At 30.6% G+C, this 14,124-nt stretch overlaps 1 pseudogene; it reads right to left on the bottom strand.

The window, feature by feature from the left end:
* Positions 1 to 14,124, bottom strand: part of LOC149550732 (triacylglycerol lipase OBL1-like) — a 94,859-nt pseudogene continuing 80,735 nt past the window's right edge.

Raw genomic sequence — 14,124 nt, 5'->3', positions numbered from 1 at the left:
TTAGCACCGCCGCGCGACACCCGTGCGCCGCCGCATGCGCACAGCACCACCACGCAGCTCCGCCGCCTGCAATAAACCTGCATCCTCTACCGCGCACAACATCCGCAGTTTCATTGTCTGAGTTTTTCTTTCTACCGCAGCACCACCGCTTCCGCCACCCCCTTCACACCCCGGGTAAACCCTACGGCGCGGCCTGCGTCCAGGCCACGTGGCAACCGCCGCCTGCGCAGCCACGCCAGTGGCTTCATCCCAATCTGTTTTCATCCATTTTTTAAAAAAACTGAATTCCTCCGCCCTTTGTCCACGCGACAGCTGCCGCCTGCACTCCGCTCCCCTTTTATCCTCCATTTTAAAAATTCCGCCTTCTTTGCCCGCCTTTTCATTTTTTTTTAAATCTTGTTTTATTTATTATAACAAAAAATTTATAATGTTTTTTATATATCACATTTTTTTTTATTCATTTTTTTAAAACAAATAAAAATTTTAATTTTATAAAAAAAAAAAAATTTCTTTCAAATCCATAATTAAAAAAATATATATTCTTAATTTTATATATATAAAAAATAAATAAATAAATAAATAAATAAAATAAAAAAATTTCTCAATTAACAAAAAAAAATTTTCTCAATTGATTTTCAAATTAAGGAATTTTTATTCTTCTAATCATGTCAACCTTAGTTTCAGAAATAAAACTTAATTATTCTAATTATCATTCTTGGAAAACTCATATCTCATTTATTTTTCGTTTTAAACACCTCTTCGAAATAGCCACTAACCCTTCTCTTGAACCCAGTTCAGCGGCTACCCAAGACGAGAAAGATACTTGGAAAGCTAAAAATGAAGAAGCTTTAGGGTTAATTGGTATTTCCATTATTCCAGATTTATATGTGTTAATTGCTCAATGTTCTAAAGCTCATGATGCATGGTCCATCTTGAAAACCAAGTATGACAGTGGAGATGAATACTGCAAAATACAGTTGCAGGATCAACTTGAAGATCTCAGGTATGCAGATTTTAAAAGTATGGATGAATTTCTCTTAAAATTTGATTCTCTTAAAAGCCAAATTATGGCCTTAGGTGTTCAATTAGAGGACATTCGTTTAATTCATCTTATTCTTTAAAAATGTCTTCCTAGACAGTTTCAACAGTTTATAACTAATATTCATGCACAGCTTGCTATTCCTACTTTAACTTCTCAGTTAACTTATGTTATTTTTCAAACTTTATTAAGACAGGAAGAAGCTAAGCTAATTCAATTTGGTACCCTTAAATCAACTGAACATGCATTTGTGTCTAGAAATTCAAATAATCATTTTCGTTCCAATAATAATAATAATAATCACAAACAATATAATACTAATTCAAATAATTCCAACAATAAATTTCATGCCAAATATAATAATAATACCAATCATCCTAATAATATTCGTAATACTAATAATCAAAGGAATCATTCCAATTCCAAACCTCATTGTTCTTATTGTGGCAAAGATGGTCATATTGTCAATAATTTTTTTAAAAAGCAAAATGATAAAAAACCTATGAATAATAGTAACAATAATCAAAACTCAAATCATAAAAAAGGCAACTCTACCGGTTTTAATTTTCGTCATGCTTTTACTTGTAGCTTTAATCTTTGTAGACCTTTAGAATGGATTGTTGATAGTGGTGCATCACAACATGTCACTTCTCATAAAGAAATTTTTTATTCTTTACAACCTGATATTGCTAACATTCCTATTCAGTTAGCTAATAATCAGACTTGTAAAGTTGAAGGATTAGGTGATGTTACTATTCCTAATGGTAAATTGCATAATGTATTATATGTACCTGACTTAAAAACTAATATGCTTTCTATTTCACAGCTATGTCAGGATTATAAAGTTGAATTCTACAAAGATACATGTTATATCATAGATCCTCAAACTCTAAAAGTGATTGCTCATGCTAAAATGGATAATGACAATTTGTTTAAATTCCATGAATTTGCTAGTTCACGATATTCTTTACATACTTCTATTGATTTCAATATATGGCATGAAAGACTTGGCCATTTAAATTCCGATTATATTACTTTCATGCAAAAGTATAATATGGTTGATGGCTTGCCTCACATTATTCCTTCCAAGATTGCCTGTACAGGTTGTATGAGTGGTAAGATGCATAGGGAGCCCTTTCCAAGTGGAAAATCATGGCGAGCAACTCATAAGTTGCATCTTGTCCATAGTGACCTTTTGGGCCCCATGGAGAATAACTCCATCCAAGGTTCTCGGTATGCACTTACCTTTGTTGATGATTTTTCTAGACGAACTTGGATCTATTTTTTGCATAGCAAGGATCAAGTTCTTGATATATTTATTGAATTTCAGTTATATGTTGAAAGGCAATCTGGTTTTAAACTTAAAATTCTTAGAACTGATAATGGGAAGGAATATGTGAATAATGCTTTTCATTCTTATTTGAAATCATGTGGAATTAAACATGAGCTTACTATTCCTTATACACCACAAAAAAATGGTGTGGCAGAAAGAAAGCATCGAACCATTGTTGAAATGGCTAGAGGCATGTTGCATGCTAAGAATCTGCATTATAAATTTTGGGCTGAAGCCATGTTTTGTGCAGCTTATATTCTTAATCGGACTCCTACCAAAGCTCTCAAGGCTATCACTCCAGAAGAGGCTTGGTCTGGTAGGAAACCTAATTTACATCATTTACGGATATTTGGTTCTATTGCTTATGTTCATACTCCTAAACAGAAAAGGCATAAATTAGATGCTAAGTCATCTCCTTATATGTTTGTTGGGGATGATGAAAACACTAAGGGTTATCGTGTTTATGATTCCACTACTAACAAAGTTCAAGTTGCTAGAGATGTTTGTATTGCAGAAAATGGAGTTCATGATTGCTCTACTACACATGATGTAGAATTCAGTAGCACTAAAATTGTGCTCATGGAGGACCAACCTCCTTCTCTTAACCCTACTCTTTCTCTTAACCCTTCAAATCAAGTACCACCTATTATTTCTATTCCTACAACCCATGATACTCAAGTAGATAATAATGATACTTTTATTACTAATGATTCTTCCTCTAGTGAAAATTCCATTACAACTAAACGTAAACCTAAATGGGCTCAAAACTTAATCAATGAAGGTGATGATTACATTTCTAGATTTGGTGGAATTAAACATAGAAGGATTAATTATTGTAATTATGCTTTTATGACTACTATTATGAATTCTAATGATCCTAAGTTTTTTGATCAAGCTAACTCTCAACCTCATTGGCAGAAAGCCATGCAAGAGGAATATGATTCTTTAATTGCTAATCAAACTTGGGACTTAGTCAAGTTACCTCATAGAAAGAATATAGTTTCATGTAAATGGTTATACAAAACAAAATTGAATACTAATAATGAAATTAGTAAATTCAAGGCTAGACTAGTTGCTAGACGTTTTTCACAAATTGAAGGATTAGACTATAATGAAACTTTTGCTCCTGTTGCTAAAATGCCTACTATCAAATTAGTTCTTGCTTTAGCATCTAAAATGAATTGGCCCATTCATCAAATGGATGTTAAAAGTGCCTTCTTAAATGGTGACTTACATGAAGAAATCTATATGGCTCAACCTCCTAGATTTGTTAAGAAAGGTAGTGAAAATCTGGTTTGCAAATTGAACAAATCTATTTATGGTCTTAAACAATCACCTAGAGAATGGTATTCTAAAATTAATTCTTTCTTTATTTCTCAAGGTTTTGCTAGAAGTAAGAATGATCCTAATTTGTATATTAAACATACTAACGATGATATTATCATTGTTATTGTTTATGTAGATGATCTAATACTCACTTCTAGTTCAGACGCTTTGATTTCTGATATCAAATTTCAACTTAAACAGCAATTTCAGATGACTGATTTAGGTATCTTACATTACTTCTTAGGTATGCAAATTTTCCAAACTCCTAAAGGTATCTTTCTTTCTCAAAGCAAGTATGCTTATGATCTTTTAGAAAAATTTAAGATGAATGACTCTAACCATGTTTCAATTCCATGTGAATTAGGTACTAAATTAATGACTGATATGAATACTCCTTTTGTTGATGAAACTTTGTATAGGAAATTGGTAGGAAGTTTAAATTATTTAACTCTTACTAGACTTGATATTGCTTATAGTGTTGGTTTAGTTTCTCGATTTATGTCTAAACCTCAACAAACTCATTTTAAAGTTGCTAAACGCATCTTAAGGTACATTAAAGGAACTATTAATATGGGATTATTTTATGATGCAAATTCTGAATTTATTTTACATGGCTATACTGATTCCGATCTAGGTGGAGATCCCAATGATGGGAAATCCACTTGTGGTTATTTTTTCTTTGTTGGTTCAGGTCCAATTTCTTGGAAAAGCAAAAAAGAACACTCTATTTCCCTCTGCTCAACTGAAGCTGAATACAAAGGTTGTACCAATGCAGCTAAGGAAGCTTTGTGGATTAGAAGACTTCTTGACGATTTGGGTCTACCTCAACAATCACCTACACCTATACATTGTGACAATCAAAGTGCTATTGCCTTGGCAAAGAATCTAGTTTATCATGCATGAACCAAACATATTTCACTTCAACATCACTTCATTCGAGAACAAGTTGAAGACAAGCAAATTATTCTTCTTTATTGTAAAGGAGAAGATCAAGTCACTAATATTTTAACCAAACCACTTTCTAAAGAGAGATTTCAGTTCCATTGTAAAAATTTGGGTTTAAAACCCGTTGATGTAAACTCCCCAAGTAAAGATTAAGGGGGGATGTTAGAAAGGTTAATCTTTCCTTGGATATATTAATTGGGATATTCCAAGGGTCCCTAAATGTAGTTTTTCCTCTTGTACACATGTGGAGGACATGTCATTGTTTGTCCTTTATTCCACATGTAAGGACAACTCTTGTTTATTTCTTTATTTAGTTTATCCTCCTTAAGAGGATTGTGACACTTTGCACACACCTATTATGAATGTGGCATTCATAGAAATGGGAGTTACAAATGCAACTCCTCTCTCATCTCTATATAAGAGATGCTCCACCTTCTTTCTTCTACACTCTTAGCACTTGATGTTATTGTATTGAGCCACTTTTGCTCCAACACTCTCTCTCTCTCTTCTCTAGGCATTTGCCTTCATTCATAATACTCACAAGGGGTTTTCTTTGCTTTCCCCTTATAAATCCTTGTCTCCTTTGTTGAACCATCTTGGTGTATGCTCTTGGAGTTGCTTATCTTATGGTAACATTGTTTCACACTTAACGTACTTGGATTGTTTCTCGTTCCTTGCTCAACATTATTATTTCTTACAAAAGACATGTAGGAAATTTATTATATAAGTGGGCAAGTGTTATCATATAAATCAACTATAAGGTTACCCTGCCAGTCTCTCTGGACTCTAGCCCCCTAGTGTCTCTATGTGGCATCAGTATCCTTTTGTACAAACAAGCCATACTAACAAGTCAACTCTAAGGTTACCTTGGCAATCTCTCAGGACTCTGGCCCCCTAGTGACTTTTTGTGGTACTAATATTTTGTTAATTCATTTTGAACTCATTTAATAAAATGTTATCACTTATTAAAATAACCTACAATGGGTTACCCAAGCGGACTCTTTAGGGCTCTGACCTCCATTGCAAGTCACTTCTCAACATAACATACAAATAACCTACCCTAAGCTTAGTAAAATCAAAAGATCACAAAAGACCAAAAACCATACATCAGTTCTTAAACAAGCAATGGACAAATATTGAAAATTACTGATCATAATCATAGATTCCACCAATACAATCATCCTATTAGGACTGATCCCAAAATCAAGTACACATAAACCAAATCCATCTCACAAAATAACATCACCAAGAACAAATCATACAAACACCTCGGTCCTATTCTAGTGATTGAAAAGCAATCCAAATACAACTGATCAAAGACTAAAAGGTTATATTAGGAAAGACACATCATCCACCTCAGTTTCACACAAGAACACTGGAAAGCATTAACAATCAATAGATCAAAACTCATCATAGAGCATGCAAGCTACATGTCATGAGCCCAAATTTAAGGATATTTGAATATTTGAATAACATGTTATACAATGATAATAATTAAGAATAATAATATTATAATCCATTATAATAATGATATATTTGACAATATAAAACAATATATAAGATTATAGCATAGTTGTAATGTAAAATATTATATTAAATAACAAATAAATAAGTTGATTATAAATGATATCAAACACTAATAATAATTTTATAACGTACCTACATTGGATAATATTATAATATAATTGAGAATTACATATTATTATAAATATACAAATAAATATACTACGTAATAGTATTATGAATAATGATATTATTAATATAATATATAATATGTTATATGTTATAATTACCTTATAAATCAATAAGATGATAATATATCTAACTATTATCACCTTTGAATATAAATAGTATTAATAACTAAAGGTAATGAATTGATTAATTAATCGATATAATATTATATCTATTACTAAATATGGTACAACCATTAATATAAAATAGTACAATATAAATATACAAATATAAAAGTAAATAGTCTAATATCATGTAATTGATGAAGTTAAATAAATAATAATAATACCTTATAGAGTATTATTATTCAAATTAAATTATTTATAATTAAAGATATAAATTTTAATAAGTTACAGCAATATTATCCTTTATTTATTATAATGTGAATTATAATATAATAATGATATATATTATAATATATACCATCAAATTGTGTTTTCCAAAGTACAACAAATATTAAATACAAACATTTAAAATATTAAATAAAGAATATATTGTTTAGAAGGATCAAATATATACTAAACATAATTATATTCAAATAACCATTAGATGTCTAAAGGTGCGTCCATTCTATCATCCAAGTATATATGGGATAGATAACTGGACATATAGGCATGAGATAAAATTTATCTTATGGAGGTACTCCTTGTATTGACCATTTCTTATATTATCTTCTTATCCAAGTTTGGATCATTCAAGTTGAGCAGCAGCATTCTTAGATATAAGTCATAGATATTCAGAGATATAGATCAAAAATAGTGCCAAGGATATTGCTACTTTAGAAATTTATAGGACAAGTGATTAAGATCACATCAGCTAACAGAACTATACCTTCCATTCAACATAATGTAGATATTAGGAAGACGGTGATACTCGCAAATTTGTAACTAATATCCATTGTATACATACCTAGTGGTATCAGACTGAAGTTAGAGATAAACTGCACATTTCTAAAGTAATATCAGATATAGCAACCATTAAATCATCAGGACATAAATCCAATAAGCAATTGGTAGGTCAATAGGAGGTTTTTGCATTTATTTCCAGAGATATCACAAATAGAAACTTATTGATATATAATTGTATCAATATACTTGATATTGTGAATATAAATAAAGGGAAAAGTCATAAAAATAAATGACCTCCAAAAAGGGTTCATTACACTACATTACCATGGTTGAGTATAAAAGATCAAGATCAAAACATCATCATGACATCACAAAATTTAATTCCTGAGCCTCTGGTAAACATCCTAATTTGGTCAAAGTTAAGTCAAACCTTGAAAACTCAACACCATTAAATCACATGTCGCATAAGCTACATACAAAAGTCATTTTCATAATTAATTTTGTTTTGAAAACATATTTAAGTTCAATGTTCACTAGGTGTCAAGTTTTCATTTTCATTTCCAACAAAAATATTCAACAACAACCAAGGTTTCAGTTTTCTTTTCCAAGTATGACTATTTATAAAGTTTTCAATTTCAATCAAGGTTCACATTTCAATTTCTCTAGTTGCCAAAATTACTATGCTTTTCAATTCCACTAGAATCCCAAATGGTTCAACAATTCATATAAAGTCATTTAGACACTGTTCATAGTTCAATTCATTATCAAAATATATGCGTCCAAGTTTTCATTTCTAAGTTTTCAATTTTTTTAAGTATGTTAATTGCTAAGGTTTTTAAATAAGAAAATTTACTAGTAATATAAATCATTTTCATATAAAATAGAGTCATCAAGCACAACCAAAGTTTACTAAAGATAACCATTAATTCTCCCAATTAATTTATTTGATTTTTAATTTACTTTTTAATTATATTTAAATAATAAAGTAATAAATTAAAATTTTTAAATAATTAAATTAAAATTTTAACAATACTTATTTAAATTAATAATTATTATTATTATCAATTATTACAATAATAATTTTAAATTAATAAAATTTTGGAAAAACTTTTCCAAAAGGGAAATCTTCTCAGAAACCTACTAAAAGTAGAAACTTTCCAAAAATGGAAACCTATTAAACGTAGAAACTTTTCAAAATTTGAAACTTGCTAAAAATAGAAACTTTTCAAAAATACAAAGCTGTTAAAAATAAAAACTTTTCAAAAATGGAAACTTACTAAAAATAGGAACTTTCCAAAAATAGAAAATTTCTAAAAATAGAAACTTTCTCGAAATAGAAACTTGCTAAAAAAATAGAGACCTTTCCAAAATAGAAACCTGCTAAAAACATAAACTTTCTAAAGATAGAAACTTACTAAAATGAAACTTTCCCGAAATAGAAACCTACTAAAAACACAAACTTTTTGAAAATAGAAACCTACTAAAAATATAAACTTTCCAAAAATAGAAACCTACTAAAAATAGAAACTTTGCAAAAATAAAAATTAACTAAAAATAAAAACTTTCCAAAAATAGAAACTTACTAAAATGGAAACTTTTCAAAAATAGAAACTTACTCAAAATAGAAACTTTCCAAAAATGAAAACTTTCTGATAAGAATTTGGTAGAGAAACCCAGATCAAATAGTTAAAATCTATAAAATAAAATTCATTTTCTTTTCAAAACCCAAATCCCAATTTCAACATCCAATTATGAAATACCAAAATAATCAAACAAGGGTTTTCAATTAAACTCTTTCTCAAATGTAATCAAGAGTACAAAATAGTAAGTTTTAACACAAGAGTTTGAAATCTCTATTTCTCATATACAAATAATCGAACAAAGAACAATTAAAATATATGACAAGGGTTTCAATTTCATTATTTCATTCACAGACATAATCAAGCATATAAAATAATAAATTTCAATCACAAGGGTCTCAAACAATTCTAAAAGTTCTGAAAACAAATTTAACCAAACACAAAGAAGATAGGAAAATTTGAAGAATGTAAATCTACTACACAAGTTAACCACAAGATTCTACCTAAATCTAATGCTAATTTGACAACACATGAAGCACACAAGAATTTCCCTTTCTTTCTTAAAACCTCTTTTTCCAAAATTGCTCCTCCAAAACTTGTGTCATTGAATAATGAGTTCTAGATCTTTGATAAATAGTTATCCCTTAATTTGGGGCTCTGATTGTGTAATCATTGGATCTCTAATAAAGAGTTCTCCCTTAATTTGGGGCTTTGATTGTGCAATCATGCGAGGAAACTCACTAATCAATTACTGTTTATTACTTGTTATCTTTTACCTCTTCATGCATAAACTTTTATATATTTAATTAAAATATCTTTATTAAACTAATTAGCTTTCTCTCTTTAATTTAATTTATTATATTTTAATTTCATGCATATGCTTTGTACAATTTAATTAAAATAAACTTTATTAAATAATTGCTTACTCTCTCTTATTAATTTTTGAAGCATTTTTTATATAATATTTATTAACATAAGTAATAATAATAATTAGCATTTATTTAAAAATGAACTCCTAAATATATTATTATTAAATTAAATAAATATTATTGTACCCAAAATTAGACTATAAATTTATCTTTAAATGAATTCTTTTATTTAATAAATTTATGAGATTTTTTAATAATATATTTATTAATTCAACTAATAATATTATTTATAGTTTATTATTTAAAATAAAGCTCCTAAATAATAATTATTAAATTAAGTAAATATAATTATGCAAAAATTAGCACCATGACTTTATCTTTAAGTTTTATTATTTTATTTAAATAAATTCTCGAGACTTTTTTTTTTATTGGAAAACGGCCAAGGCTTTGATTGATTTTTATTAAAATAAATAAAATTTACAATAGCTTTTCTTCGTTCAAACGGGCATTGTTAGGAAAGAATAGAGAAGAAAACTTCCAGTCTAGCCTAGGACAAATGTTCTATATTATTACATATTAAAAGGGGCATACCCTAGTAAAATATTCAAATGAGTTACAATGTGAATAGGGGCATACCCCAGTAAAATATTCAAATGAGTTACATTGTGAATAGGGGCATACCCCAATAAAATTTTCAAAGGAGTTACCCTTGAATGGATAGCTAAGAAAATTGGCAAAACTAATAATGGAGGCTTACTGATGTAGGTACTTGCTTGAAATGAACTCTTGTAATCCTGCTCATCTTAGAATAAATATTAGATATGCATGAGAAAGGACCAATTAAAGCATCTTTTAGAATGATATATTCGAGGAAGACTAATTAGCCATATCATATGCATCATGGTTACCTTCAATAAAAGTTAGTAATCTAAGAGATAGAAAATAACCTACATTATTGATAATAAAATGAAAAACCAAAATTAAAACTAAATAGAGGAATTAAAAAAAAAATCTAAATGTATTAAGGGAAAATATCAGCAAGAACAATTATCAAGTAATGCTACTGAGAGAATGTGAATTATGTAAACCTGAAAGATAAAAAAGACCCCACTTCGGCCGATACCTTGAGTATCTTCAAGGCATCATTGAGTACTGTTAGAAATACTAAAATATAGTCATATGATAGGATTAACCAAAACGAGTTGTAGATCTTGTTGGCTCATGAGGACATGACTCTAATCAGAAACACAAAAAACCATGAATTCACCAAATGCCCAATCCTAATAATCCTCACAATTCTGTGAAAATCCATTACATAGAATATACTCATACAACATACTAGAATAGGAGAAATGTCTTGCTAAAAACATTACATTCCCTAGATTTTAAATTAAAGATAAGGTCGAGAAAGGAATTGCCAGATTCATTACAGATTATGGCTAAAATGTGTAAATGTTATTACTTTTGAAGAAAAAGTTTCATTTCAAACTAAAAAGTTAAGAGTTAATATGAAAAACAACATTCTTCCAAAAGGAATAAACATCTCAATCTAATGATTTAATTAAACATTCCACCATAAAGCTTGTCTAAAGGCATGGTCGAGGTGGACCGAATTTACAAGGGTGATCTCAGAGATCCATTAGCATAACCTGATGCGGAGATTTGTTGAACAAATATCTTTAAGTCCATAAACCACAATGATAGTGAAAGTGTAAAGAAAGGTAATAAATCGAGAGATATGCAACATGAAGCAAGAAACCACTTACTAGGAGTGACATATACAAGTAGTCTAAAAATGAAACCAAATTCATACAGATATTCTAAACATGCAGATAGTCAAACTGAAACTTGATGCTCTAATCGAATCTTCATCACATAACTAATCCTAAAATGAAGTAAAAAATAGTTGTAATAGAAACAGAGCATAGACAAAATACCATGTATATTATATTTAATAAAGTTCTTAGTATAGCATAAGGTAGTCTTAGGGTTTAATAATCGAGAGCTACAAAAATACATCTTGTTTTAAACTGAAGGTCTTTACATGTCATAGGTAGTTAAGCGTACTTCCAAAATTACTGGTTGAATATAAACTATGAAACCCTATAATATTAAACCTAAATATAGTAGACTACCTATGATCAAGCTGGACCCTTGCCTTCCTTCCAGAGAACCATAATCACTTCCGTGATGTCATTGGGCTACTCCATCTTGAAGGTGGGAGGAAACTCAAAGTCAAAATTTTCTCTGCTAGTTTTTTCTACATTTGGGGTGCAAAAGTCCAAATCATCAAGATTATCAAATGTCAACCCTGACTAGATGTATGCATTGGAGAGATTGAGATAATTGAGCAACCACTACTAGTTTTCTTCCATAATGATACCTTGCCAACAAAGGAGAAAATGTAGACTAGCCTCTATTTTTGGCCTCTCCTAATAAAAGGCTAGGCTTTCTCGAATGACCAAGGATGGTCGTTAATAAGCCGTGACTAAATCCAGATGCCCCAAAGGTAAATTCATATACTTTTCTAGAAGGGGGATCCTAAAATTTTTGTCGATACTATATACAGCTGGTTCCAATCTCTTTCTCCACGTAGGGACAAACAGGACATGACAAAGCCTGATAATGTCATTCGCTTCCACTTTGGCTCTTACTAAACAACCGATGAATGACCTAATTATGTTACTATTTGTCCTCCAAGAGTATTGATAGTTGAAAATTCCTTCTCCAAGAGCTCTACTGATAGCAAGATGAGTCATGTCATCCACCGGATAGAGAATCCAATTCCACCTCTCTGGTTTCACCAACCCATAGAATGCCATAGTGTGATTCTTGAAAGCATGAAATAGATGAATGTTGGACTCCATCCTTGCATCGGGAATGAAAGTGAAAGTGAAAAATGCAGAGGGAAACACCCAGAAATAATAAGAAGAAGCATCTAGATGCAATCATAGGATTCACAAAATCGATGCTACAAAGGGATTACATCAGATAGAAGTTGATGCGAAGTACCAACGCATGGGATACACCATAAAGGAAGAAATAATAACACGATACTCTGAGCTGCCTAAAAACTATGGTTGATGATATCATAATTAGTAGAGTACACCATCCCACTCAAATGCAATATGTATTATGTACTTACAAGAAAAGCCAAGAAAAGTCAATATGAATGACATAAACTTAGGAAATAATAAGACAATGATTGTATCAAATAAAAGTTATGAGAATACACCATAGCTATAAAATGACCAATCGGAGTATATGTTAACTAGAATAAATCAAGTATTGAGACTAAGGAGAAGATCAAATTTATAGAGGGTCGGAGAACCCCTTATTAAATAACAATGAGTTAACTCCATCTACTCCTAAATTAGCTAGCTGATCCACTAGTAGATTACCTTCCCTATATATATGGCAGATTCTATAATCATCTAGCTTATCTAATAGTGAGAGAACCACCTCTAACTGTGAATTAGGAACCCAATTAGGAGTGGACCTATTTTTTATGGCATTTAAAATAATTTGTGAGTCTCCTTCAATAATGACTTTAGTTAATTTGAGCTTGGTACATGTAATTGGATACCTTGATACAAAGCTTCAAGTACTTCTAAATTATTAGAGGTAGGAGGGATTGACATCTCTTTTTTAGCTATCCAACACCTAGCCTCATTATTTATTATACATCCGATGCCAGCTATACCCAGGTTACCATGGGCTGCTCCATCAAAATTAAGTTTGACCGATCCCAAAGGCAGATGCTCCCATTTATAGCTTTTCCTAGCCTCTCTATTGCTCTTCAAATAGAATAGAGGGGGATTAATCAAATTGGGCCAATTTTTCTTCATTAGGCCATCCCAATTCAAGAATGATCCCTCCTCTAACTACAAGTTCCTAAGATAAGAATTGATAGTTTCTACAATGCTAGCTTCTATTTTAGTAATAAGATCTTAAAATTTGAATTCCAAATTTCAAAAAATATGACGGTTCCTTTCTTTCTAGATTTCCCATAACAAAATAGAAGGGGAGATGTTCCAAAGTTTAATATAAACCCCTTTAACAATATTTACGGGCCATCCTTTGAGAAAATTGACCACCGATTTAGGGAAGGGGGTTGAGCATCCCAACATCTTCCTAAGCCACTCCCAGCAGCTTTGAGAGTAAGGACAATTCAGCAAAAGATGTTCATTGTCTTCAATGCTAAGTTTGCATAGAGCACACCTAGAGGGACCCTGAATGCGAAGAATGTATAATCTATCAATAGTAATATTCCTATTTTGAATAGCTAGCTAAAGAAAGAAGCCTACTTTTGGAAGGCAAGCGGAATCCTAGCAAAGCTTTGATAGGATGTCCACCAATTCAAGTTTATGAGCTTCTAAAATGGCCTTATAACTATTTATAACATTGTATCTCCCATCATTAGAAGCAGCCCATATTAAGGAGTCACTTCTAA

The sequence above is a fragment of the Cupressus sempervirens genome, chromosome 6 (genome assembly GCF_028749045.1).
Source record: "Cupressus sempervirens isolate cs-2001-9-10 chromosome 6, ASM2874904v1, whole genome shotgun sequence".
Classification (NCBI taxonomy): domain Eukaryota; kingdom Viridiplantae; phylum Streptophyta; class Pinopsida; order Cupressales; family Cupressaceae; genus Cupressus; species Cupressus sempervirens.
Note: the sequence above shows the minus strand (reverse complement) of the source record. Positions and strands in the feature narration are given on the sequence as shown.